This window comes from Nelumbo nucifera, chromosome 4 (assembly GCF_055504915.1).
Source record: "Nelumbo nucifera cultivar China Antique chromosome 4, China Antique-T2T, whole genome shotgun sequence".
Taxonomy (NCBI): Eukaryota; Viridiplantae; Streptophyta; class Magnoliopsida; order Proteales; family Nelumbonaceae; genus Nelumbo; species Nelumbo nucifera.
Window position 1 is genome coordinate 51227898 of NC_142652.1, and position 19679 is coordinate 51247576.

The following is a 19679-nucleotide window of genomic DNA, read 5'->3' on the forward strand; positions in this document are numbered from 1 at the left end:
CGGCACGTTGTTTGCGTTTGTCTCGCCGAAACGACAAATGGAATTTGCAAATACGATATCGAAATAAAATATTAATAAAATTGGGGTGCAACACGAGGACTTCCCAGGAGGTCACCCATCCTAGTACTACTCTCGCCCAAGCACGCTTAACTTCGGAGTTCTGATGAGATCCGGTGCATTAGTGCTGGTATGATCGCACCCGTTTAATTCATGCTCGCTTAGATCTTTGGGCACTATCTTGCTCCCCTCCATTAATTGTTTTAGACTTGAAAAAACAGTGAATGCAGGCTTCCTCCCTTGGTAACCGTGCACAAGCTCCTACGTGAGCGGAGTGTTTGCTTTTCAGATCTGCCGCACCCCCAGATAGATGCAATACTATCGCGGGGCCCACAATGCACGACGAATGCCAAAAGCCCGGTTTTTGCACGGTTCCCATTCAGTAATGACGATCGTGCCGCAAATGGTCCGAGTATCCGGCGCGTTGTTTGTGTTTGTCTCGCCGAAACGACAAATGGAATTTGCAAATACGATATCGAAATAAAATATTAATAAAATTGGGGTGCAACACGAGGACTTCCCAGGAGGTCACCCATCCTAGTACTACTCTCGCCCATGCACACTTAACTTCGGAGTTCTGATCCGATGGGATCCGGTGCATTAGTGCTGGTATGATCGCGCCCGTTTAATTCATGCTCGCTTAGATCTTTATGCACTATCTTGCTCCCCTCCATTAATTGTTTTAGACTTGAAAAAACTGTGTATGCAGCCTTCCTCCCTTGGTAACCGTGCACAAGCTCCTACGTGAGCAGAGTGTTTGCTTTTCAGATCTGCCGCACCCCCGGATAGATGCAATACTATCGCGGGACCCCACAATGCACGACGAATGCCAAAAGCTCGGTTTTTGCACGGTTCCCATTCAGTAATGACGATCGTGCCGCAAATGGTCCGAGTATCCGGCGCGTTGTTCGAGTTTGTCTCGCCGAAACGACAAATGGAATTTGCAAATACGATATCGAAATAAAATATTAATAAAATTGGGGTGCAACACAATGACTTCCCAGGAGGTCACCCATCCTAATACTACTCTCGCCCAAGCACACTTAACTTCGGAGTTCTGATGGGATCCGGTGCATTAGTGCTGGTATGATCGCACCCGTTTAATTCATGCTCGCTTAGATCTTTATGAACTATCTTGCTCCCTTCCATTAATTGTTTTAGATTTGAAAAAAATGTGTATGCAGCCTTCTTCCCTTGGTAACCGTGCACAAGCTCCTACGTGAGCGGAGTGTTTGCTTTTCAGATCTGCCGCACCTCCGGATAGATGCAATACTATCGCGGGGCCCACAATGCATGACGAATGCCGAAAGCCCGGTTCTTGCATCGTGGCCATTCAGTAATGACGATCGTGCCGCAAATGGTCCGAGTATCCGACGCATTGTTTCTAGTATCTCCCAGAAACAACAAATGGAATTTGCAAATACAAATCAAAATAAAATATTAATAAAATTGGGGTGCAACACGAGGACTTCCCAGGAGGTCACCCATCCTAGTAATACTCTCGCCCAAGCACGCTTAACTTCGGAGTTCTGATGGGATCCTATGCATTAGTGCTGGTATGATCGCACCCGTATAATTCATGCTCGCTTAGATCTTTATGCACTATCTTGCTCCCCTCCATTAATTGTTTTAGATTTGAAAAAACTGTGTATGCAACCTTCCTCCCTTGGTAACCGTGCACAAGCTCGTACGTGAACAGAGTGTTTGCATTTCAGATCTGCCGCACCCCCGGATAGATGCAATACTACTGCGGGACCCACAATGCCCGACCAATGCCAAAAGCCCGGTTTTTGCACGGTTCCCATTCAGTAATGACAATCGTGCCGCAAATGGTCCGAGTATCCGGCACGTTGTTTGCGTTTGTCTCACCGAAACGACAAATGGAATTTGCAAATACGATATCGAAATAAAATATTAATAAAATTGGGGTGCAACACGAGGACTTCCCCGGAGGTCACCCATCCTAGTACTACTCTCGCCCAAGCACACTTAACTTCGGAGTTCTGATGGGATCCGGTGCATTTGTGCTGGTATGATCGCACCCGTTTAATTCATGCTCGCTTAGATCTTTATGAACTATCTTGCTCCCTTCCATTAATTGTTTTAGATTTGAAAAAAATGTCTATGCAGCCTTCCTCCCTTGGTAACCGTGCACAAGCTCCTACGTGAGCGGTGTGTTTGCTTTTCAGATCTGCCGCACCTCCGGATAGATGCAATACTATCGCGGGGCCCACAATGCACGACGAATGCCGAAAGCCCGGTTTTTGCATCGTTGCCATTCAGTAATGACAATCGTGCCGCAAATGGTCTGAGTATCCGGCACGTTGTTTGCGTTTGTCTCGCCGAAACGACAAATGGAATTTGCAAATACGATATCGAAATAAAATATTAATAAAATTGGGGTGCAACAGGAGGACTTCCCAGGAGGTCACCCATCCTAGTACTACTCTCGCCCATGCACACTTAACTTCGGAGTTCTGATCCGATGGGATCCGGTGCATTAGTGCTGGTATGATCGCACCCGTTTAATTCATGCTCGCTTAGATCTTTATGCACTATCTTGCTCCCCTCCATTAATTGTTTTAGACTTGAAAAAACAGTGTATGCAGGCTTCCTCCCTTGGTAACCGTGCACAAGCTCCTACGTGAGCAGAGTGTTTGCTTTTCAGATCTGTCGCACCCCCGGATAGATGCAATACTATCGTGGGGCCCACAATGCACGACGAATGCCAAAAGCCCGGTTTTTGCACGGTTCCCATTCAGTAATGACGATTGTGCCGCAAATGGTCCGAGTATCCGGCGCGTTGTTTGCGTTTGTCTCGCCGAAACGACAAATGGAATTTGCAAATACGATATCGAAATAAAATATTAATAAAATTGGGGTGCAACACGAGGACTTCCCAGGAGGTCACCCATCCTAGTACTACGCTCGCCCAAGCACACTTAACTTCGGAGTTCTGATGGGATCCGGTGCATTAGTGCTGGTATGATCGCACCCGTTTAATTCATGCTCGCTTAGATCTTTATGCACTATCTTGCTCCCCTCCATTAATTGTTTTAGATTTGAAAAAACTGTGTATGCAGCCTTCCTCCCTTGGTAACCGTGCACAAGCTCCTACGTGAGCGGAGTGTTTGCTTTTCAGATCTGCCGCACCCCCTGATAGATGCAATACTATCGCGGGGCCCACAATGCACGACGAATGCCAAAAGCCCGGTTTTTGCACGGTTCCCATTCAGTAATGACGATCGTGCCGCAAATGGTCCGAGTATCCGGCGCGTTGTTTGTGTTTGTCTCGCCGAAACGACAAATGGAATTTGCAAATACGATATCGAAATAAAATATTAATAAAATTGGGGTGCAACACGAGGACTTCCCAGGAGGTCACCCATCCTAGTACTACTCTCGCCCATGCACACTTAACTTCGGAGTTCTGATCCGATGGGATCCGGTGCATTAGTGCTGGTATGATCGCACCCGTTTAATTCATGCTCGCTTAGATCTTTATGCACTATCTTGCTCCCCTCCATTAATTGTTTTAGACTTGAAAAAACTGTGTATGCAGCCTTCCTCCCTTGGTAACCGTGCACAAGCTCCTACGTGAGCAGAGTGTTTGCTTTTCAGATCTGCCGCACCCCCGGATAGATGCAATACTATCGCGGGACCCCACAATGCACGACGAATGCCAAAAGCTCGGTTTATGCACGGTTCCCATTCAGTAATGACGATCGTGCCGCAAATGGTCCGAGTATCCGGCGCGTTGTTTGAGTTTGTCTCGCCGAAACGACAAATGGAATTTGCAAATACGATATCGAAATAAAATATTAATAAAATTGGGGTGCAACACAAGGACTTCCCAGGAGGTCACCCATCCTAGTACTACTCTCGCCCATGCACACTTAACTTCGGAGTTCTGATGGGATCCGGTGCATTAGTGCTGGTATGATCGCACCCGTTTAATTCATGCTCGCTTAGATCTTTATGAACTATCTTGCTCCCTTCCATTAATTGTTTTAGATTTGAAAAAAATGTGTATGCAGCCTTCTTCCCTTGGTAACCGTGCACAAGCTCCTACGTGAGCGGAGTGTTTGCTTTTCAGATCTGCCGCACCTCCGGATAGATGCAATACTATCGCGGGGCCCACAATGCATGACGAATGCCGAAAGCCCGGTTCTTGCATCGTGGCCATTCAGTAATGACGATCGTGCCGCAAATGGTCCGAGTATCCGACGCATTGTTTCTAGTATCTCCCAGAAACAACAAATGGAATTTGCAAATACAAATCAAAATAAAATATTAATAAAATTGGGGTGCAACACGAGGACTTCCCAGGAGGTCACCCATCCTAGTAATACTCTCGCCCAAGCACGCTTAACTTCGGAGTTCTGATGGGATCCTATGCATTAGTGCTGGTATGATCGCACCCGTATAATTCATGCTCGCTTAGATCTTTATGCACTATCTTGCTCCCCTCCATTAATTGTTTTAGATTTGAAAAAACTGTGTATGCAACCTTCCTCCCTTGGTAACCGTGCACAAGCTCGTACGTGAACAGAGTGTTTGCATTTCAGATCTGCCGCACCCCCGGATAGATGCAATACTACTGCGGGACCCACAATGCACGACGAATGCCAAAAGCCCGGTTTTTGCACGGTTCCCATTCAGTAATGACAATCGTGCCGCAAATGGTCCGAGTATCCGGCACGTTGTTTGCGTTTGTCTCACCGAAACGACAAATGGAATTTGCAAATACGATATCGAAATAAAATATTAATAAAATTGGGGTGCAACACGAGGACTTCCCCGGAGGTCACCCATCCTAGTACTACTCTCGCCCAAGCACACTTAACTTCGGAGTTCTGATGGGATCCGGTGCATTTGTGCTGGTATGATCGCACCCGTTTAATTCATGCTCGCTTAGATCTTTATGAACTATCTTGCTCCCTTCCATTAATTGTTTTAGATTTGAAAAAAATGTCTATGCAGCCTTCCTCCCTTGGTAACCGTGCACAAGCTCCTACGTGAGCGGTGTGTTTGCTTTTCAGATCTGCCGCACCTCCGGATAGATGCAATACTATCGCGGGGCCCACAATGCACGACGAATGCCGAAAGCCCGGTTTTTGCATCGTTGCCATTCAGTAATGACAATCGTGCCGCAAATGGTCTGAGTATCCGGCACGTTGTTTGCGTTTGTCTCGCCGAAACGACAAATGGAATTTGCAAATACGATATCGAAATAAAATATTAATAAAATTGGGGTGCAACAGGAGGACTTCCCAGGAGGTCACCCATCCTAGTACTACTCTCGCCCATGCACACTTAACTTCGGAGTTCTGATGGGATCCGGTGCATTAGTGCTGGTATGATCGCACCCGTTTAATTCATGCTCGCTTAGATCTTTATGCACTATCTTGCTCCCCTCCATTAATTGTTTTAGATTTGAAAAAAATGTGTATGCAGCCTTCTTCCCTTGGTAACCGTGCACAAGCTCCTACGTGAGCGGAGTGTTTGCTTTTCAGATCTGCCGCACCTCCGGATAGATGCAATACTATCGCGGGGCCCACAATGCATGACGAATGCCGAAAGCCCGATTCTTGCATCGTGGCCATTCAGTAATGACGATCGTGCCGCAAATGGTCCGAGTATCCGACGCATTGTTTCCAGTATCTCCCAGAAACAACAAATGGAATTTGCAAATACAAATCAAAATAAAATATTAATAAAATTGGGGTGCAACACGAGGACTTCCCAGGAGGTCACCCATCCTAGTACTACTCTCGCCCAAGCACGCTTAACTTCGGAGTTCTGATGGGATCCTGTGCATTAGTGCTGGTATGATCGCACCCGTTTAATTCATGCTCGCTTAGATCTTTATGCACTATCTTGCTCCCCTCCATTAATTGTTTTAGATTTGAAAAAACTGTGTATGCAGCCTTCCTCCCTTGGTAACCGTGCACAAGCTCGTACGTGAGCAGAGTGTTTGCATTTCAGATCTGCCGCACCCCCGGATAGATGCAATACTATCGCGGGGCCCACAATGCACGACGAATGCCAAAAGCCCGGTTTTTGCACGGTTCCCATTCAGTAATGACAATCGTGCCGCAAATGGTCCGAGTATCCGGCACGTTGTTTGCGTTTGTCTCACCGAAACGACAAATGGAATTTGCAAATACGATATCGAAATAAAATATTAATAAAATTGGGGTGCAACACGAGGACTTCCCCGGAGGTCACCCATCCTAGTACTACTCTCGCCCAAGCACACTTAACTTCGGACTTCTGATGGGATCCGGTGCATTAGTGCTGGTATGATCGCACCCGTTTAATTCATGCTTGCTTAGATCTTTATGCACTATCTTGCTCCCCTCCATTAATTGTTTTAGATTTGAAAAAACTGTGTAGCAGCCATCCTCCCTTGGTAACCGTGCACAAGCTCCTACGTGAGCAGAGTGTTTGCTTTTCAGATCTGCCGCACCCCCTGATAGATGCAATACTATCGCGGGGCCCACAATGCACGACGAATGCCAAAAGCCCGGTTTTTGCACGGTTCCCATTCAGTAATGACAATCGTGCCGCAAATGGTCCGAGTATCCGGCACGTTGTTTGCGTTTGTCTCGCCGAAACGACAAATGGAATTTGCAAATACGATATCGAAATAAAATATTAATAAAATTGGGGTGCAACACGAGGACTTCCCAGGAGGTCACCCATCCTAGTACTACTCTCGCCCAAGCACGCTTAACTTCGGAGTTCTGATGAGATCCGGTGCATTAGTGCTGGTATGATCGCACCCGTTTAATTCATGCTCGCTTAGATCTTTGGGCACTATCTTGCTCCCCTCCATTAATTGTTTTAGACTTGAAAAAACAGTGAATGCAGGCTTCCTCCCTTGGTAACCGTGCACAAGCTCCTACGTGAGCAGAGTGTTTGCTTTTCAGATCTGTCGCACCCCCGGATAGATGCAATACTATCGCGGGGCCCACAATGCACGACGAATGCCAAAAGCCCGGTTTTTGCACGGTTCCCATTCAGTAATGACGATTGTGCCGCAAATGGTCCGAGTATCCGGCGCGTTGTTTGCGTTTGTCTCGCCGAAACGACAAATGGAATTTGCAAATACGATATCGAAATAAAATATTAATAAAATTGGGGTGCAACACGAGGACTTCCCAGGAGGTCACCCATCCTAGTACTACGCTCGCCCAAGCACACTTAACTTCGGAGTTCTGATGGGATCCGGTGCATTAGTGCTGGTATGATCGCACCCGTTTAATTCATGCTCGCTTAGATCTTTATGGACTATCTTGCTCCCCTCCATTAATTGTTTTAGATTTGAAAAAACTGTGTATGCAGCCTTCCTCCCTTGGTAACCGTGCACAAGCTCCTACGTGAGCGGAGTGTTTGCTTTTCAGATCAGCCGCACCCCCTGATAGATGCAATACTATTACGGGGCCCACAATGCACGACGAATGCCAAAAGCCCGGTTTTTGCACGGTTCCCATTCAGTAATGACAATCGTGCCGCAAATGGTCCGAGTATCCGGCACGTTGTTTGCGTTTGTCTCACCGAAACGACAAATGGAATTTGCAAATACGATAACGAAATAAAATATTAATAAAAATGGGGTGCAACACGAGGACTTCCCCGGAGGTCACCCATCCTAGTACTACTCTCGCCCAAGCACACTTAACTTCGGAGTTCTGATGGGATCCGGTGCATTAGTGCTGGTATGATCGCACCCGTTTAATTCATGCTTGCTTAGATCTTTATGCACTATCTTGCTCCCCTCCATTAATTGTTTTAGATTTGAAAAAACTGTGTAGCAGCCTTCCTCCCTTGGTAACCGTGCACAAGCTCCTACGTGAGCAGAGTGTTTGCTTTTCAGATCTGCCGCACCCCCTGATAGATGCAATACTATCGCGGGGCCCACAATGCACGACGAATGCCAAAAGCCCGGTTTTTGCACGGTTCCCATTCAGTAATGACAATCGTGCCGCAAATGGTCCGAGTATCCGGCACGTTGTTTGCGTTTGTCTCGCCGAAACGACAAATGGAATTTGCAAATACGATATCGAAATAAAATATTAATAAAATTGGGGTGCAACACGAGGACTTCCCAGGAGGTCACCCATCCTAGAACTACTCTCGCCCAAGCACGCTTAACTTCGGAGTTCTGATGAGATCCGGTGCATTAGTGCTGGTATGATCGCACCCGTTTAATTCATGCTCGCTTAGATCTTTGGGCACTATCTTGCTCCCCTCCATTAATTGTTTTAGACTTGAAAAAACAGTGAATGCAGGCTTCCTCCCTTGGTAACCGTGCACAAGCTCCTTCGTGAGCAGAGTGTTTGCTTTTCAGATCTGTCGCACCCCCGGATAGATGCAATACTATCGCGGGGCCCACAATGCACGACGAATGCCAAAAGCCCGGTTTTTGCACGGTTCCCATTCAGTAATGACGATTGTGCCGCAAATGGTCCGAGTATCCGGCGCGTTGTTTGCGTTTGTCTCGCCGAAACGACAAATGGAATTTGCAAATACGATATCGAAATAAAATATTAATAAAATTGGGGTGCAACACGAGGACTTCCCAGGAGGTCACCCATCCTAGTACTACGCTCGCCCAAGCACACTTAACTTCGGAGTTCTGATGGGATCCGGTGCATTAGTGCTGGTATGATCGCACCCGTTTAATTCATGCTCGCTTAGATCTTTATGCACTATCTTGCTCCCCTCCATTAATTGTTTTAGATTTGAAAAAACTGTGTATGCAGCCTTCCTCCCTTGGTAACCGTGCACAAGCTCCTACGTGAGCGGAGTGTTTGCTTTTCAGATCAGCCGCACCCCCTGATAGATGCAATACTATCGCGGGGCCCACAATGCACGACGAATGCCAAAAGCCCGGTTTTTGCACGGTTCCCATTCAGTAATGACGATCGTGCCGCAAATGGTCCGAGTATCCGGCGCGTTGTTTGCGTTTGTCTCGCCGAAACGACAAATGGAATTTGCAAATACGATATCGAAATAAAATATTAATAAAATTGGGGTGCAACACGAGGACTTCCCAGGAGGTCACCCATCCTAGTACTACTCTCGCCCATGCACACTTAACTTCGGAGTTCTGATCCGATGGGATCCGGTGCATTAGTGCTGGTATGATCGCACCCGTTTAATTCATGCTCGCTTAGATCTTTATGCACTATCTTGCTCCCCTCCATTAATTGTTTTCGACTTGAAAAAACTGTGTATGCAGCCTTCCTCCCTTGGTAACCGTGCACAAGCTCCTACGTGAGCAGAGTGTTTGCTTTTCAGATCTGCCGCACCCCCGGATAGATGCAATACTATCGCGGGACCCCACAATGCACGACGAATGCCAAAAGCTCGGTTTTTGCACGGTTCCCATTCAGTAATGACGATCGTGCCGCAAATGGTCCGATTATCCGGCGCGTTGTTTGAGTTTGTCTCGCCGAAACGACAAATGGAATTTGCAAATACGATATCGAAATAAAATATTAATAAAATTGGGGTGCAACAGAAGGACTTCCCAGGAGGTCACCCATCCTAATACTACTCTCGCCCAAGCACACTTAACTTCGGAGTTCTGATGGGATCCGGTGCATTAGTGCTGGTATGATCGCACCCGTTTAATTCATGCTCGCTTAGATCTTTATGAACTATCTTGCTCCCTTCCATTAATTGTTTTAGATTTGAAAAAAATGTGTATGCAGCCTTCTTCCCTTGGTAACCGTGCACAAGCTCCTACGTGAGCGGAGTGTTTGCTTTTCAGATCTGCCGCACCTCCGGATAGATGCAATACTATCGCGGGGCCCACAATGCATGACGAATGCCGAAAGCCCGGTTCTTGCATCGTGGCCATTCAGTAATGACGATCGTGCCGCAAATGGTCCGAGTATCCGACGCATTGTTTCTAGTATCTCCCAGAAACAACAAATGGAATTTGCAAATACAAATCAAAATAAAATATTAATAAAATTGGGGTGCAACACGAGGACTTCCCAGGAGGTCACCCATCCTAGTAATACTCTCGCCCAAGCACGCTTAACTTCGGAGTTCTGATGGGATCCTATGCATTAGTGCTGGTATGATCGCACCCGTATAATTCATGCTCGCTTAGATCTTTATGCACTATCTTGCTCCCCTCCATTAATTGTTTTAGATTTGAAAAAACTGTGTATGCAACCTTCCTCCCTTGGTAACCGTGCACAAGCTCGTACGTGAACAGAGTGTTTGCATTTCAGATCTGCCGCACCCCCGGATAGATGCAATACTACTGCGGGACCCACAATGCACGACCAATGCCAAAAGCCCGGTTTTTGCACGGTTTCCATTCAGTAATGACAATCGTGCCGCAAATGGTCCGAGTATCCGGCACGTTGTTTGCGTTTGTCTCACCGAAACGACAAATGGAATTTGCAAATACGATATCGAAATAAAATATTAATAAAATTGGGGTGCAACACGAGGACTTCCCCGGAGGTCACCCATCCTAGTACTACTCTCGCCCAAGCACACTTAACTTCGGAGTTCTGATGGGATCCGGTGCATTTGTGCTGGTATGATCGCACCCGTTTAATTCATGCTCGCTTAGATCTTTATGAACTATCTTGCTCCCTTCCATTAATTGTTTTAGATTTGAAAAAAATGTCTATGCAGCCTTCCTCCCTTGGTAACCGTGCACAAGCTCCTACGTGAGCGGTGTGTTTGCTTTTCAGATCTGCCGCACCTCCGGATAGATGCAATACTATCGCGGGGCCCACAATGCACGACGAATGCCGAAAGCCCGGTTTTTGCATCGTTGCCATTCAGTAATGACAATCGTGCCGCAAATGGTCTGAGTATCCGGCACGTTGTTTGCGTTTGTCTCGCCGAAACAACAAATGGAATTTGCAAATACGATATCGAAATAAAATATTAATAAAATTGGGGTGCAACAGGAGGACTTCCCAGGAGGTCACCCATCCTAGTACTACTCTCGCCCATGCACACTTAACTTCGGAGTTCTGATGGGAACCGGTGCATTAGTGCTGGTATGATCGCACCCGTTTAATTCATGCTCGCTTAGATCTTTATGCATATCTTGCTCCCCTCCATTAATTGTTTTAGATTTGAAAAAAATGTGTATGCAGCCTTCTTCCCTTGGTAACCGTGCACAAGCTCCTACGTGAGCGGAGTGTTTGCTTTTCAGATCTGCCGCACCTCCGGATAGATGCAATACTATCGCGGGGCCCACAATGCATGACGAATGCCGAAAGCCCGATTCTTGCATCGTGGCTATTCAGTAATGACGATCGTGCCGCAAATGGTCCGAGTATCCGACGCATTGTTTCCAGTATCTCCCAGAAACAACAAATGGAATTTGCAAATACAAATCAAAATAAAATATTAATAAAATTGGGGTGCAACACGAGGACTTCCCAGGAGGTCACCCATCCTAGTACTACTCTCGCCCAAGCACGCTTAACTTCGGAGTTCTGATGGGATCCGGTGCATTAGTGCTGGTATGATCGCACCCGTTTAATTCATGCTCGCTTAGATCTTTATGCACTATCTTGCTCCCCTCCATTAATTGTTTTAGATTTGAAAAAACTGTGTATGCAGCCTTCCTCCCTTGGTAACCGTGCACAAGCTCGTACGTGAGCAGAGTGTTTGCATTTCAGATCTGCCGCACCCCCGGATAGATGCAATACTATCGCGGGGCCCACAATGCACGACGAATGCCAAAAGCCCGGTTTTTGCACGGTTCCCATTCAGTAATGACAATCGTGCCGCAAATGGTCCGAGTATCCGGCACGTTGTTTGCGTTTGTCTCACCGAAACGACAAATGGAATTTGCAAATACGATATCGAAATAAAATATTAATAAAATTGGGGTGCAACACGAGGACTTCCCCGGAGGTCACCCATCCTAGTACTACTCTCGCCCAAGCACACTTAACTTCGGAGTTCTGATGGGATCCGGTGCATTAGTGCTGGTATGATCGCACCCGTTTAATTCATGCTTGCTTAGATCTTTATGCACTATCTTGCTCCCCTCCATTAATTGTTTTAGATTTGAAAAAACTGTGTAGCAGCCTTCCTCCCTTGGTAACCGTGCACAAGCTCCTACGTGAGCAGAGTGTTTGCTTTTCAGATCTGCCGCACCCCCTGATAGATGCAATACTATCGCGGGGCCCACAATGCACGACGAATGCCAAAAGCCCGGTTTTTGCACGGTTCCCATTCAGTAATGACAATCGTGCCGCAAATGGTCCGAGTATCTGGCACGTTGTTTGCGTTTGTCTCGCCGAAACGACAAATGGAATTTGCAAATACGATATCGAAATAAAATATTAATAAAATTGGGGTGCAACACGAGGACTTCCCAGGAGGTCACCCATCCTAGTAATAGTCTCGCCCAAGCACGCTTAACTTCGGAGTTCTGATGGGATCCTGTGCATTAGTGCTGGTATGATCGCACCCGTTTAATTCATGCTCGCTTAGATCTTTATGCACTATCTTGCTCCCCTCCATTAATTGTTTTAGATTTGAAAAAACTGTGTATGCAGCCTTCCTCCCTTGGTAACCGTGCACAAACTCGTACGTGAGCAGAGTGTTTGCATTTCAGATCTGCCGCACCCCCGGATAGATGCAATACTATCGCGGGGTCCACAATGCACGACGAATGCCAAAAGCCCGGTTTTTGCACGGTTCCCATTCAGTAATGACAATCGTGCCGCAAATGGTCCGAGTATCCGGCACGTTGTTTGCGTTTGTCTCACCGAAACGACAAATGGAATTTGCAAATACGATATCGAAATAAAATATTAATAAAATTGGGGTGCAACACGAGGACTTCCCCGGAGGTCACCCATCCTAGTACTCTCGCCCAAGCACACTTAACTTCGGAGTTCTGATGGGATCCGGTGCATTTGTGCTGGTATGATCGCACCCGTTTAATTCTTGCTCGCTTAGATCTTTATGAACTATCTTGCTCCCTTCCATTAATTGTTTTAGATTTGAAAAAAATGTGTATGCAGCCTTCCTCCCTTGGTAACCGTGCACAAGCTCCTACGTGAGCGGAGTGTTTGCTTTTCAGATCTGCCGCACCTCCGGATAGATGCAATACTATCACGGGGCCCACAATGCACGACGAATGCCGAAAGCCCGGTTCTTGCATCGTTGCCATTCAGTAATGACAATCGTGCCGCAAATGGTCCGAGTATCCGGCACGTTGTTTGCGTTTGTCTCACCGAAACGACAAATGGAATTTACAAATACGATATCGAAATAAAATATTAATAAAATTGGGGTGCAACACGAGGACTTCCCAGGAGGTCACCCATCCTAGTACTACTCTCGCCCATGCACACTTAACTTCGGAGTTCTGATGGGATCCGGTGCATTAGTGCTGGTATGATCGCACCCGTTTAATTCATGCTCGCTTAGATCTTTATGCACTATCTTGCTCCCCTCCATTAATTGTTTTAGACATGAAAAAACTGTGTATGCAGCCTTCCTCCCTTGGTAACCGTGCACAAGCTCCTACGTGAGCAGAGTGTTTGCTTTTCAGATCTGCCGCACCTCTGGATAGATGCAATACTTTCACGGGGCCCACAATGCATGACGAATGCCGAAAGCCCGGTTCTTGCATCGTTGCCATTCAGTAATGACGATCGTGCCGCAAATGGTCCGAGTATCCGACGCATTGTTTCCAGTTGTCTCCCAGAAACAACAAATGGAATTTGCAAATACAAATCAAAATAAAATATTAATAAAATTGGGGTGCAACACGAGGACTTCCCAGGAGGTCACCCATCCTAGTACTACTCTCGCCCAAGCACGCTTAACTTTTGAGTTCTGATGGGATCCGATGCATTAGTGCTGGTATGATCGCACCCGTTTAATTCATGCTGGCTTAGATCCTTATGCACTATCTTGCTCCCCTCCATTAATTGTTATAGACTTGAAAAAACTGTGTATGCAGCCTTCCTCCCTTGGTAACCGTGCACAAGCTCCTACGTGAGCGGAGTGTTTGCTTTTCAGATCTGCCGCACCCCCTGATAGATGCAATACTATCGCGGGGCCCACAATGCACGACGAATGCCAAAAGCCCGGTTTTTGCACGGTTCCCATTCAGTAATGACGATCGTGCCGCAAATGGTCCGAGTATCCGGCGCGTTGTTTGCGTTTGTCTCGCCGAAACGACAAATGGAATTTGCAAATACGATATCGAAATAAAATATTAATAAAATTGGGGTGCAACACGAGGACTTCCCAGGAGGTCACCCATCCTAGTACTACTCTCACCCATGCACACTTAACTTCGGAGTTCTGATCCGATGGGATCCGGTGCATTAGTGCTGGTATGATCGCACCCGTTTAATTCTTGCTCGCTTAGATCTTTATGAACTATCTTGCTCCCTTCCATTAATTGTTTTAGATTTGAAAAAAATGTGTATGCAGCCTTCCTCCCTTGGTAACCGTGCACAAGCTCCTACGTGAGCGGAGTGTTTGCTTTTCAGATCTGCCGCACCTCCGGATAGATGCAATACTATCACGGGGCCCACAATGCACGACGAATGCCGAAAGCCCGGTTCTTGCATCGTTGCCATTCAGTAATGACAATCGTGCCGCAAATGGTCCGAGTATCCGGCACGTTGTTTGCGTTTGTCTCACCGAAACGACAAATGGAATTTGCAAATACGATATCGAAATAAAATATTAATAAAATTGGGGTGCAACACGAGGACTTCCCCGGAGGTCACCCATCCTAGTACTACTCTCGCCCAAGCACACTTAACTTCGGAGTTCTGATGGGATCCGGTGCATTTGTGCTGGTATGATCGCACCCGTTTAATTCTTGCTCGCTTAGATCTTTATGAACTATCTTGCTCCCTTCCATTAATTGTTTTAGATTTGAAAAAAATGTGTATGCAGCCTTCCTCCCTTGGTAACCGTGCACAAGCTCCTACGTGAGCGGAGTGTTTGCTTTTCAGATCTGCCGCACCTCCGGATAGATGCAATACTATTACGGGGCCCACAATGCACGACGAATGCCAAAAGCCCGGTTTTTGCACGGTTCCCATTCAGTAATGACAATCGTGCCGCAAATGGTCCGAGTATCCGGCACGTTGTTTGCGTTTGTCTCACCGAAACGACAAATGGAATTTGCAAATACGATATCGAAATAAAATATTAATAAAATTGGGGTGCAACACGAGGACTTCCCCGGAGGTCACCCATCCTAGTACTACTCTCGCCCAAGCACACTTAACTTCGGAGTTCTGATGGGATCCGGTGCATTAGTGCTGGTATGATCGCACCCGTTTAATTCATGCTTGCTTAGATCTTTATGCACTATCTTGCTCCCCTCCATTAATTGTTTTAGATTTGAAAAAACTGTGTAGCAGCCTTCCTCCCTTGGTAACCGTGCACAAGCTCCTACGTGAGCAGAGTGTTTGCTTTTCAGATCTGCCGCACCCCCTGATAGATGCAATACTATCGCGGGGCCCACAATGCACGACGAATGCCAAAAGCCCGGTTTTTGCACGGTACCCATTCAGTAATGACAATCGTGCCGCAAATGGTCCGAGTATCCGGCACGTTGTTTGCGTTTGTCTCGCCGAAACGACAAATGGAATTTGCAAATACGATATCGAAATAAAATATTAATAAAATTGGGGTGCAACACGAGGACTTCCCAGGAGGTCACCCATCCTAGTACTACTCTCGCCCAAGCACGCTTAACTTCGGAGTTCTGATGAGATCCGGTGCATTAGTGCTGGTATGATCGCACCCATTTAATTCATGCTCGCTTAGATCTTTGGGCACTATCTTGCTCCCCTCCATTAATTGTTTTAGACTTGAAAAAACAGTGAATGCAGGCTTCCTCCCTTGGTAACCGTGCACAAGCTCCTACGTGAGCAGAGTGTTTGCTTTTCAGATCTGTCGCACCCCCGGATAGATGCAATACTATCGCGGGGCCCACAATGCACGACGAATGCCAAAAGCCCGGTTTTTGCACTGTTCCCATTCAGTAATGACGATTGTGCTGCAAATGGTCCGAGTATCCGGCGCGTTGTTTGCGTTTGTCTCGCCGAAACGACAAATGGAATTTGCAAATACGATATCGAAATAAAATATTAATAAAATTGGGGTGCAACACGAGGACTTCCCAGGAGGTCACCCATCCTAGTACTACGCTCGCCCAAGCACACTTAACTTCGGAGTTCTGATGGGATCCGGTGCATTAGTGCTGGTATGATCGCACCCGTTTAATTCATGCTCTCTTAGATCTTTATGCACTATCTTGCTCCCCTCCATTAATTGTTTTAGATTTGAAAAAACTGTGTATGCAGCGTTCCTCCCTTGGTAACCGTGCACAAGCTCCTACGTGAGCGGAGTGTTTGCTTTTCAGATCAGCCGCACCCCCTGATAGATGCAATACTATCGCGGGGCCCACAATGCACGACGAATGCCAAAAGTCCGGTTTTTGCACGGTTCCCATTCAGTAATGACGATCGTGCCGCAAATGGTCCGAGTATCCGGCGCGTTGTTTGCGTTTGTCTCGCCGAAACGACAAATGGAATTTGCAAATACGATATCGAAATAAAATATTAATAAAATTGGGGTGCAACACGAGGACTTCCCAGGAGGTCACCCATCCTAGTACTACTCTCGCCCATGCACACTTAACTTCGGAGTTCTGATCCGATGGGATCCGGTGCATTAGTGCTGGTATGATCGCACCCGTTTAATTCATGCTCGCTTAGATCTTTATGCACAATCTTGCTCCCCTCCATTAATTGTTTTAGACTTGAAAAAACAGTGTATGCAGGCTTCCTCCCTTGGTAACCGTGCACAAGCTCCTACGTGAGCAGAGTGTTTGCTTTTCAGATCTGTCGCACCCCCGGATAGATGCAATACTATCGTGGGGCCCACAATGCACGACGAATGCCAAAAGCCCGGTTTTTGCACGGTTCCCATTCAGTAATGACGATTGTGCCGCAAATGGTCCGAGTATCCGGCGCGTTGTTTGCGTTTGTCTCGCCGAAACGACAAATGGAATTTGCAAATACGATATCGAAATAAAATATTAATAAAATTGGGGTGCAACACGAGGACTTCCCAGGAGGTCACCCATCCTAGTACTACGCTCGCCCAAGCACACTTAACTTCGGAGTTCTGATGGGATCCGGTGCATTAGTGCTGGTATGATCGCACCCGTTTAATTCATGCTCGCTTAGATCTTTATGCACTATCTTGCTCCCCTCCATTAATTGTTTTAGATTTGAAAAAACTGTGTATGCAGCCTTCCTCCCTTGGTAACCGTGCACAAGCTCCTACGTGAGCGGAGTGTTTGCTTTTCAGATCTGCCGCACCCCCTGATAGATGCAATACTATCGCGGGGCCCACAATGCACGACGAATGCCAAAAGCCCGGTTTTTGCACGGTTCCCATTCAGTAATGACGATCGTGCCGCAAATGGTCCGAGTATCCGGCGCGTTGTTTGTGTTTGTCTCTCCGAAACGACAAATGGAATTTGCAAATACGATATCGAAATAAAATATTAATAAAATTGGGGTGCAACACGAGGACTTCCCAGGAGGTCACCCATCCTAGTACTACTCTCGCCCATGCACACTTAACTTCGGAGTTCTGATCCGATGGGATCCGGTGCATTAGTGCTGGTATGATCGCACCCGTTTAATTCATGCTCGCTTAGATCTTTATGCACTATCTTGCTCCCCTCCATTAATTGTTTTAGACTTGAAAAAACTGTGTATGCAGCCTTCCTCCCTTGGTAACCGTGCACAAGCTCCTACGTGAGCAGAGTGTTTGCTTTTCAGATCTGCCGCACCCCCGGATAGATGCAATACTATCGCGGGACCCCACAATGCACGACGAATGCCAAAAGCTCGGTTTTTGCACGGTTCCCATTCAGTAATGACGATCGTGCCGCAAATGGTCCGAGTATCCGGCGCGTTGTTTGAGTTTGTCTCGCCGAAACGACAAATGGAATTTGCAAATACGATATCGAAATAAAATACTAATAAAATTGGGGTGCAACACAAGGACTTCCCAGGAGGTCACCCATCCTAATACTACTCTCGCCCAAGCACACTTAACTTCGGAGTTCTGATGGGATCCGGTGCATTAGTGCTGGTATGATCGCACCCGTTTAATTCATGCTCGTTTAGATCTTTATGAACTATCTTGCTCCCTTCCATTAATTGTTTTAGATTTGAAAAAAATGTGTATGCAGCCTTCTTCCCTTGGTAACCGTGCACAAGCTCCTACGTGAGCGGAGTGTTTGCTTTTCAGATCTGCCGCACCTCCGGATAGATGCAATACTATCGCGGGGCCCACAATGCATGACGAATGCCGAAAGCCCGGTTCTTGCATCGTGGCCATTCAGTAATGACGATCGTGCCGCAAATGGTCCGAGTATCCGACGCATTGTTTCTAGTATCTCCCAGAAACAACAAATGGAATTTGCAAATACAAATCAAAATAAAATATTAATAAAATTGGGGTGCAACACGAGGACTTCCCAGGAGGTCACCCATCCTAGTAATACTCTCGCCCAAGCACGCTTAACTTCGGAGTTCTGATGGGATCCTATGCATTAGTGCTGGTATGATCGCACCCGTATAATTCATGCTCGCTTAGATCTTTATGCACTATCTTGCTCCCCTCCATTAATTGTTTTACATTTGAAAAAACTGTGTATGCAACCTTCCTCCCTTGGTAACCGTGCACAAGCTCGTACGTGAACAGAGTGTTTGCATTTCAGATCTGCCGCACCCCCGGATAGATGCAATACTACTGCGGGACCCACAATGCACGACGAATGCCAAAAGCCCGGTTTTTGCACGGTTCCCATTCAGTAATGACAATCGTGCCGCAAATGGTCCGAGTATCCGGCACGTTGTTTGCGTTTGTCTCACCGAAACGACAAATGGAATTTGCAAATACGATATCGAAATAAAATATTAATAAAATTGGGGTGCAACACGAGGACTTCCCCGGAGGTCACCCATCCTAGTACTACTCTCGCCCAAGCACACTTAACTTCGGAGTTCTGATGGGATCCGGTGCATTTGTGCTGGTATGATCGCACCCGTTTAATTCATGCTCGCTTAGATCTTTATGAATTATCTTGCTCCCTTCCATTAATTGTTTTAGATTTGAAAAAAATGTCTATGCAGCCTTCCTCCCTTGGTAACCGTGCACAAGCTCCTACGTGAGCGGTGTTTTTGCTTTTCAGATCTGCCGCACCTCCGGATAGATGCAATACTATCGCGGGGCCCACAATGCACGACGAATGCCGAAAGCCCGGTTTTTGCATCGTTGCCATTCAGTAATGACAATCGTGCCGCAAATGGTCTGAGTATCCGGCACGTTGTTTGCGTTTGTCTCGCCGAAACGACAAATGGAATTTGCAAATACGATATCGAAATAAAATATTAATAAAATTGGGGTGCAACAGGAGGACTTCCCAGGAGGTCACCCATCCTAGTACTACTCTCGCCCATGCACACTTAACTTCGGAGTTCTGATGGGATCCGGTGCATTAGTGCTGGTATGATCGCACCCATTTAATTCATGCTCGCTTAGATCTT

The 19679-nt window shown here is 46.8% G+C and overlaps 41 non-coding genes and 1 pseudogene across 41 annotated transcripts; all 42 read right to left on the reverse strand.

Moving 5' to 3' along the window:
• Positions 1–82: 82 nt before the first annotated feature.
• On the reverse strand, positions 83–201 carry LOC148794647 (5S ribosomal RNA). The gene has a single exon (XR_016070965.1). It is a non-coding gene; the product is annotated as a 5S ribosomal RNA (ribosomal RNA).
• A 355-nt stretch (positions 202–556) lies between these two features.
• LOC148794648 (5S ribosomal RNA) lies at positions 557–680 on the reverse strand. The gene has a single exon (XR_016070788.1). It is a non-coding gene; the product is annotated as a 5S ribosomal RNA (ribosomal RNA).
• A 356-nt stretch (positions 681–1036) lies between these two features.
• LOC148794649 (5S ribosomal RNA) lies at positions 1037–1155 on the reverse strand. Its single transcript, XR_016075461.1, has one exon. It is a non-coding gene; the product is annotated as a 5S ribosomal RNA (ribosomal RNA).
• A 353-nt stretch (positions 1156–1508) lies between these two features.
• LOC148794650 (5S ribosomal RNA) lies at positions 1509–1627 on the reverse strand. Its single transcript, XR_016070423.1, has one exon. It is a non-coding gene; the product is annotated as a 5S ribosomal RNA (ribosomal RNA).
• Positions 1628–1982: 355 nt separating this feature from the next.
• LOC148794651 (5S ribosomal RNA) lies at positions 1983–2101 on the reverse strand. The gene has a single exon (XR_016070912.1). It is a non-coding gene; the product is annotated as a 5S ribosomal RNA (ribosomal RNA).
• Positions 2102–2456: 355 nt separating this feature from the next.
• Positions 2457–2580, reverse strand: LOC148794652 (5S ribosomal RNA; annotated as a pseudogene).
• A 355-nt stretch (positions 2581–2935) lies between these two features.
• LOC148794653 (5S ribosomal RNA) lies at positions 2936–3054 on the reverse strand. Its single transcript, XR_016072090.1, has one exon. It is a non-coding gene; the product is annotated as a 5S ribosomal RNA (ribosomal RNA).
• A 355-nt stretch (positions 3055–3409) lies between these two features.
• Positions 3410–3533, reverse strand: LOC148794654 (5S ribosomal RNA). The gene has a single exon (XR_016069290.1). It is a non-coding gene; the product is annotated as a 5S ribosomal RNA (ribosomal RNA).
• Positions 3534–3889: 356 nt separating this feature from the next.
• On the reverse strand, positions 3890–4008 carry LOC148794655 (5S ribosomal RNA). The gene has a single exon (XR_016072599.1). It is a non-coding gene; the product is annotated as a 5S ribosomal RNA (ribosomal RNA).
• Positions 4009–4361: 353 nt separating this feature from the next.
• Positions 4362–4480, reverse strand: LOC148794656 (5S ribosomal RNA). Its single transcript, XR_016070424.1, has one exon. It is a non-coding gene; the product is annotated as a 5S ribosomal RNA (ribosomal RNA).
• Positions 4481–4835: 355 nt separating this feature from the next.
• LOC148794657 (5S ribosomal RNA) lies at positions 4836–4954 on the reverse strand. Its single transcript, XR_016070913.1, has one exon. It is a non-coding gene; the product is annotated as a 5S ribosomal RNA (ribosomal RNA).
• Positions 4955–5309: 355 nt separating this feature from the next.
• LOC148794658 (5S ribosomal RNA) lies at positions 5310–5428 on the reverse strand. Its single transcript, XR_016075412.1, has one exon. It is a non-coding gene; the product is annotated as a 5S ribosomal RNA (ribosomal RNA).
• Positions 5429–5781: 353 nt separating this feature from the next.
• Positions 5782–5900, reverse strand: LOC148794659 (5S ribosomal RNA). The gene has a single exon (XR_016072707.1). It is a non-coding gene; the product is annotated as a 5S ribosomal RNA (ribosomal RNA).
• Positions 5901–6255: 355 nt separating this feature from the next.
• Positions 6256–6374, reverse strand: LOC148794660 (5S ribosomal RNA). Its single transcript, XR_016068800.1, has one exon. It is a non-coding gene; the product is annotated as a 5S ribosomal RNA (ribosomal RNA).
• A 354-nt stretch (positions 6375–6728) lies between these two features.
• Positions 6729–6847, reverse strand: LOC148794661 (5S ribosomal RNA). Its single transcript, XR_016070966.1, has one exon. It is a non-coding gene; the product is annotated as a 5S ribosomal RNA (ribosomal RNA).
• A 355-nt stretch (positions 6848–7202) lies between these two features.
• Positions 7203–7321, reverse strand: LOC148794662 (5S ribosomal RNA). The gene has a single exon (XR_016072093.1). It is a non-coding gene; the product is annotated as a 5S ribosomal RNA (ribosomal RNA).
• Positions 7322–7676: 355 nt separating this feature from the next.
• On the reverse strand, positions 7677–7795 carry LOC148794663 (5S ribosomal RNA). Its single transcript, XR_016072333.1, has one exon. It is a non-coding gene; the product is annotated as a 5S ribosomal RNA (ribosomal RNA).
• Positions 7796–8149: 354 nt separating this feature from the next.
• Positions 8150–8268, reverse strand: LOC148794664 (5S ribosomal RNA). The gene has a single exon (XR_016073428.1). It is a non-coding gene; the product is annotated as a 5S ribosomal RNA (ribosomal RNA).
• Positions 8269–8623: 355 nt separating this feature from the next.
• On the reverse strand, positions 8624–8742 carry LOC148794665 (5S ribosomal RNA). The gene has a single exon (XR_016072094.1). It is a non-coding gene; the product is annotated as a 5S ribosomal RNA (ribosomal RNA).
• A 355-nt stretch (positions 8743–9097) lies between these two features.
• On the reverse strand, positions 9098–9221 carry LOC148794666 (5S ribosomal RNA). Its single transcript, XR_016069291.1, has one exon. It is a non-coding gene; the product is annotated as a 5S ribosomal RNA (ribosomal RNA).
• A 356-nt stretch (positions 9222–9577) lies between these two features.
• On the reverse strand, positions 9578–9696 carry LOC148794667 (5S ribosomal RNA). Its single transcript, XR_016069626.1, has one exon. It is a non-coding gene; the product is annotated as a 5S ribosomal RNA (ribosomal RNA).
• Positions 9697–10049: 353 nt separating this feature from the next.
• Positions 10050–10168, reverse strand: LOC148794668 (5S ribosomal RNA). The gene has a single exon (XR_016070425.1). It is a non-coding gene; the product is annotated as a 5S ribosomal RNA (ribosomal RNA).
• A 355-nt stretch (positions 10169–10523) lies between these two features.
• LOC148794669 (5S ribosomal RNA) lies at positions 10524–10642 on the reverse strand. The gene has a single exon (XR_016070915.1). It is a non-coding gene; the product is annotated as a 5S ribosomal RNA (ribosomal RNA).
• Positions 10643–10997: 355 nt separating this feature from the next.
• On the reverse strand, positions 10998–11116 carry LOC148794670 (5S ribosomal RNA). The gene has a single exon (XR_016070433.1). It is a non-coding gene; the product is annotated as a 5S ribosomal RNA (ribosomal RNA).
• A 352-nt stretch (positions 11117–11468) lies between these two features.
• LOC148794671 (5S ribosomal RNA) lies at positions 11469–11587 on the reverse strand. Its single transcript, XR_016071388.1, has one exon. It is a non-coding gene; the product is annotated as a 5S ribosomal RNA (ribosomal RNA).
• Positions 11588–11942: 355 nt separating this feature from the next.
• LOC148794672 (5S ribosomal RNA) lies at positions 11943–12061 on the reverse strand. The gene has a single exon (XR_016072334.1). It is a non-coding gene; the product is annotated as a 5S ribosomal RNA (ribosomal RNA).
• A 354-nt stretch (positions 12062–12415) lies between these two features.
• Positions 12416–12534, reverse strand: LOC148794673 (5S ribosomal RNA). The gene has a single exon (XR_016069716.1). It is a non-coding gene; the product is annotated as a 5S ribosomal RNA (ribosomal RNA).
• Positions 12535–12889: 355 nt separating this feature from the next.
• LOC148794674 (5S ribosomal RNA) lies at positions 12890–13005 on the reverse strand. The gene has a single exon (XR_016075233.1). It is a non-coding gene; the product is annotated as a 5S ribosomal RNA (ribosomal RNA).
• A 355-nt stretch (positions 13006–13360) lies between these two features.
• Positions 13361–13479, reverse strand: LOC148794675 (5S ribosomal RNA). The gene has a single exon (XR_016071552.1). It is a non-coding gene; the product is annotated as a 5S ribosomal RNA (ribosomal RNA).
• A 354-nt stretch (positions 13480–13833) lies between these two features.
• LOC148794676 (5S ribosomal RNA) lies at positions 13834–13952 on the reverse strand. The gene has a single exon (XR_016069849.1). It is a non-coding gene; the product is annotated as a 5S ribosomal RNA (ribosomal RNA).
• A 355-nt stretch (positions 13953–14307) lies between these two features.
• Positions 14308–14431, reverse strand: LOC148794677 (5S ribosomal RNA). The gene has a single exon (XR_016070649.1). It is a non-coding gene; the product is annotated as a 5S ribosomal RNA (ribosomal RNA).
• A 355-nt stretch (positions 14432–14786) lies between these two features.
• LOC148794678 (5S ribosomal RNA) lies at positions 14787–14905 on the reverse strand. The gene has a single exon (XR_016070918.1). It is a non-coding gene; the product is annotated as a 5S ribosomal RNA (ribosomal RNA).
• Positions 14906–15260: 355 nt separating this feature from the next.
• LOC148794679 (5S ribosomal RNA) lies at positions 15261–15379 on the reverse strand. Its single transcript, XR_016072335.1, has one exon. It is a non-coding gene; the product is annotated as a 5S ribosomal RNA (ribosomal RNA).
• Positions 15380–15733: 354 nt separating this feature from the next.
• Positions 15734–15852, reverse strand: LOC148794680 (5S ribosomal RNA). The gene has a single exon (XR_016070967.1). It is a non-coding gene; the product is annotated as a 5S ribosomal RNA (ribosomal RNA).
• Positions 15853–16207: 355 nt separating this feature from the next.
• LOC148794681 (5S ribosomal RNA) lies at positions 16208–16326 on the reverse strand. The gene has a single exon (XR_016072095.1). It is a non-coding gene; the product is annotated as a 5S ribosomal RNA (ribosomal RNA).
• A 355-nt stretch (positions 16327–16681) lies between these two features.
• LOC148794682 (5S ribosomal RNA) lies at positions 16682–16805 on the reverse strand. Its single transcript, XR_016069292.1, has one exon. It is a non-coding gene; the product is annotated as a 5S ribosomal RNA (ribosomal RNA).
• A 355-nt stretch (positions 16806–17160) lies between these two features.
• On the reverse strand, positions 17161–17279 carry LOC148794683 (5S ribosomal RNA). Its single transcript, XR_016072096.1, has one exon. It is a non-coding gene; the product is annotated as a 5S ribosomal RNA (ribosomal RNA).
• A 355-nt stretch (positions 17280–17634) lies between these two features.
• On the reverse strand, positions 17635–17758 carry LOC148794684 (5S ribosomal RNA). The gene has a single exon (XR_016069293.1). It is a non-coding gene; the product is annotated as a 5S ribosomal RNA (ribosomal RNA).
• Positions 17759–18114: 356 nt separating this feature from the next.
• Positions 18115–18233, reverse strand: LOC148794685 (5S ribosomal RNA). The gene has a single exon (XR_016073376.1). It is a non-coding gene; the product is annotated as a 5S ribosomal RNA (ribosomal RNA).
• A 353-nt stretch (positions 18234–18586) lies between these two features.
• On the reverse strand, positions 18587–18705 carry LOC148794686 (5S ribosomal RNA). The gene has a single exon (XR_016070426.1). It is a non-coding gene; the product is annotated as a 5S ribosomal RNA (ribosomal RNA).
• Positions 18706–19060: 355 nt separating this feature from the next.
• Positions 19061–19179, reverse strand: LOC148794687 (5S ribosomal RNA). The gene has a single exon (XR_016070919.1). It is a non-coding gene; the product is annotated as a 5S ribosomal RNA (ribosomal RNA).
• A 355-nt stretch (positions 19180–19534) lies between these two features.
• On the reverse strand, positions 19535–19653 carry LOC148794688 (5S ribosomal RNA). Its single transcript, XR_016075413.1, has one exon. It is a non-coding gene; the product is annotated as a 5S ribosomal RNA (ribosomal RNA).
• Between the last annotated feature and the right edge of the window lie 26 nt (positions 19654–19679).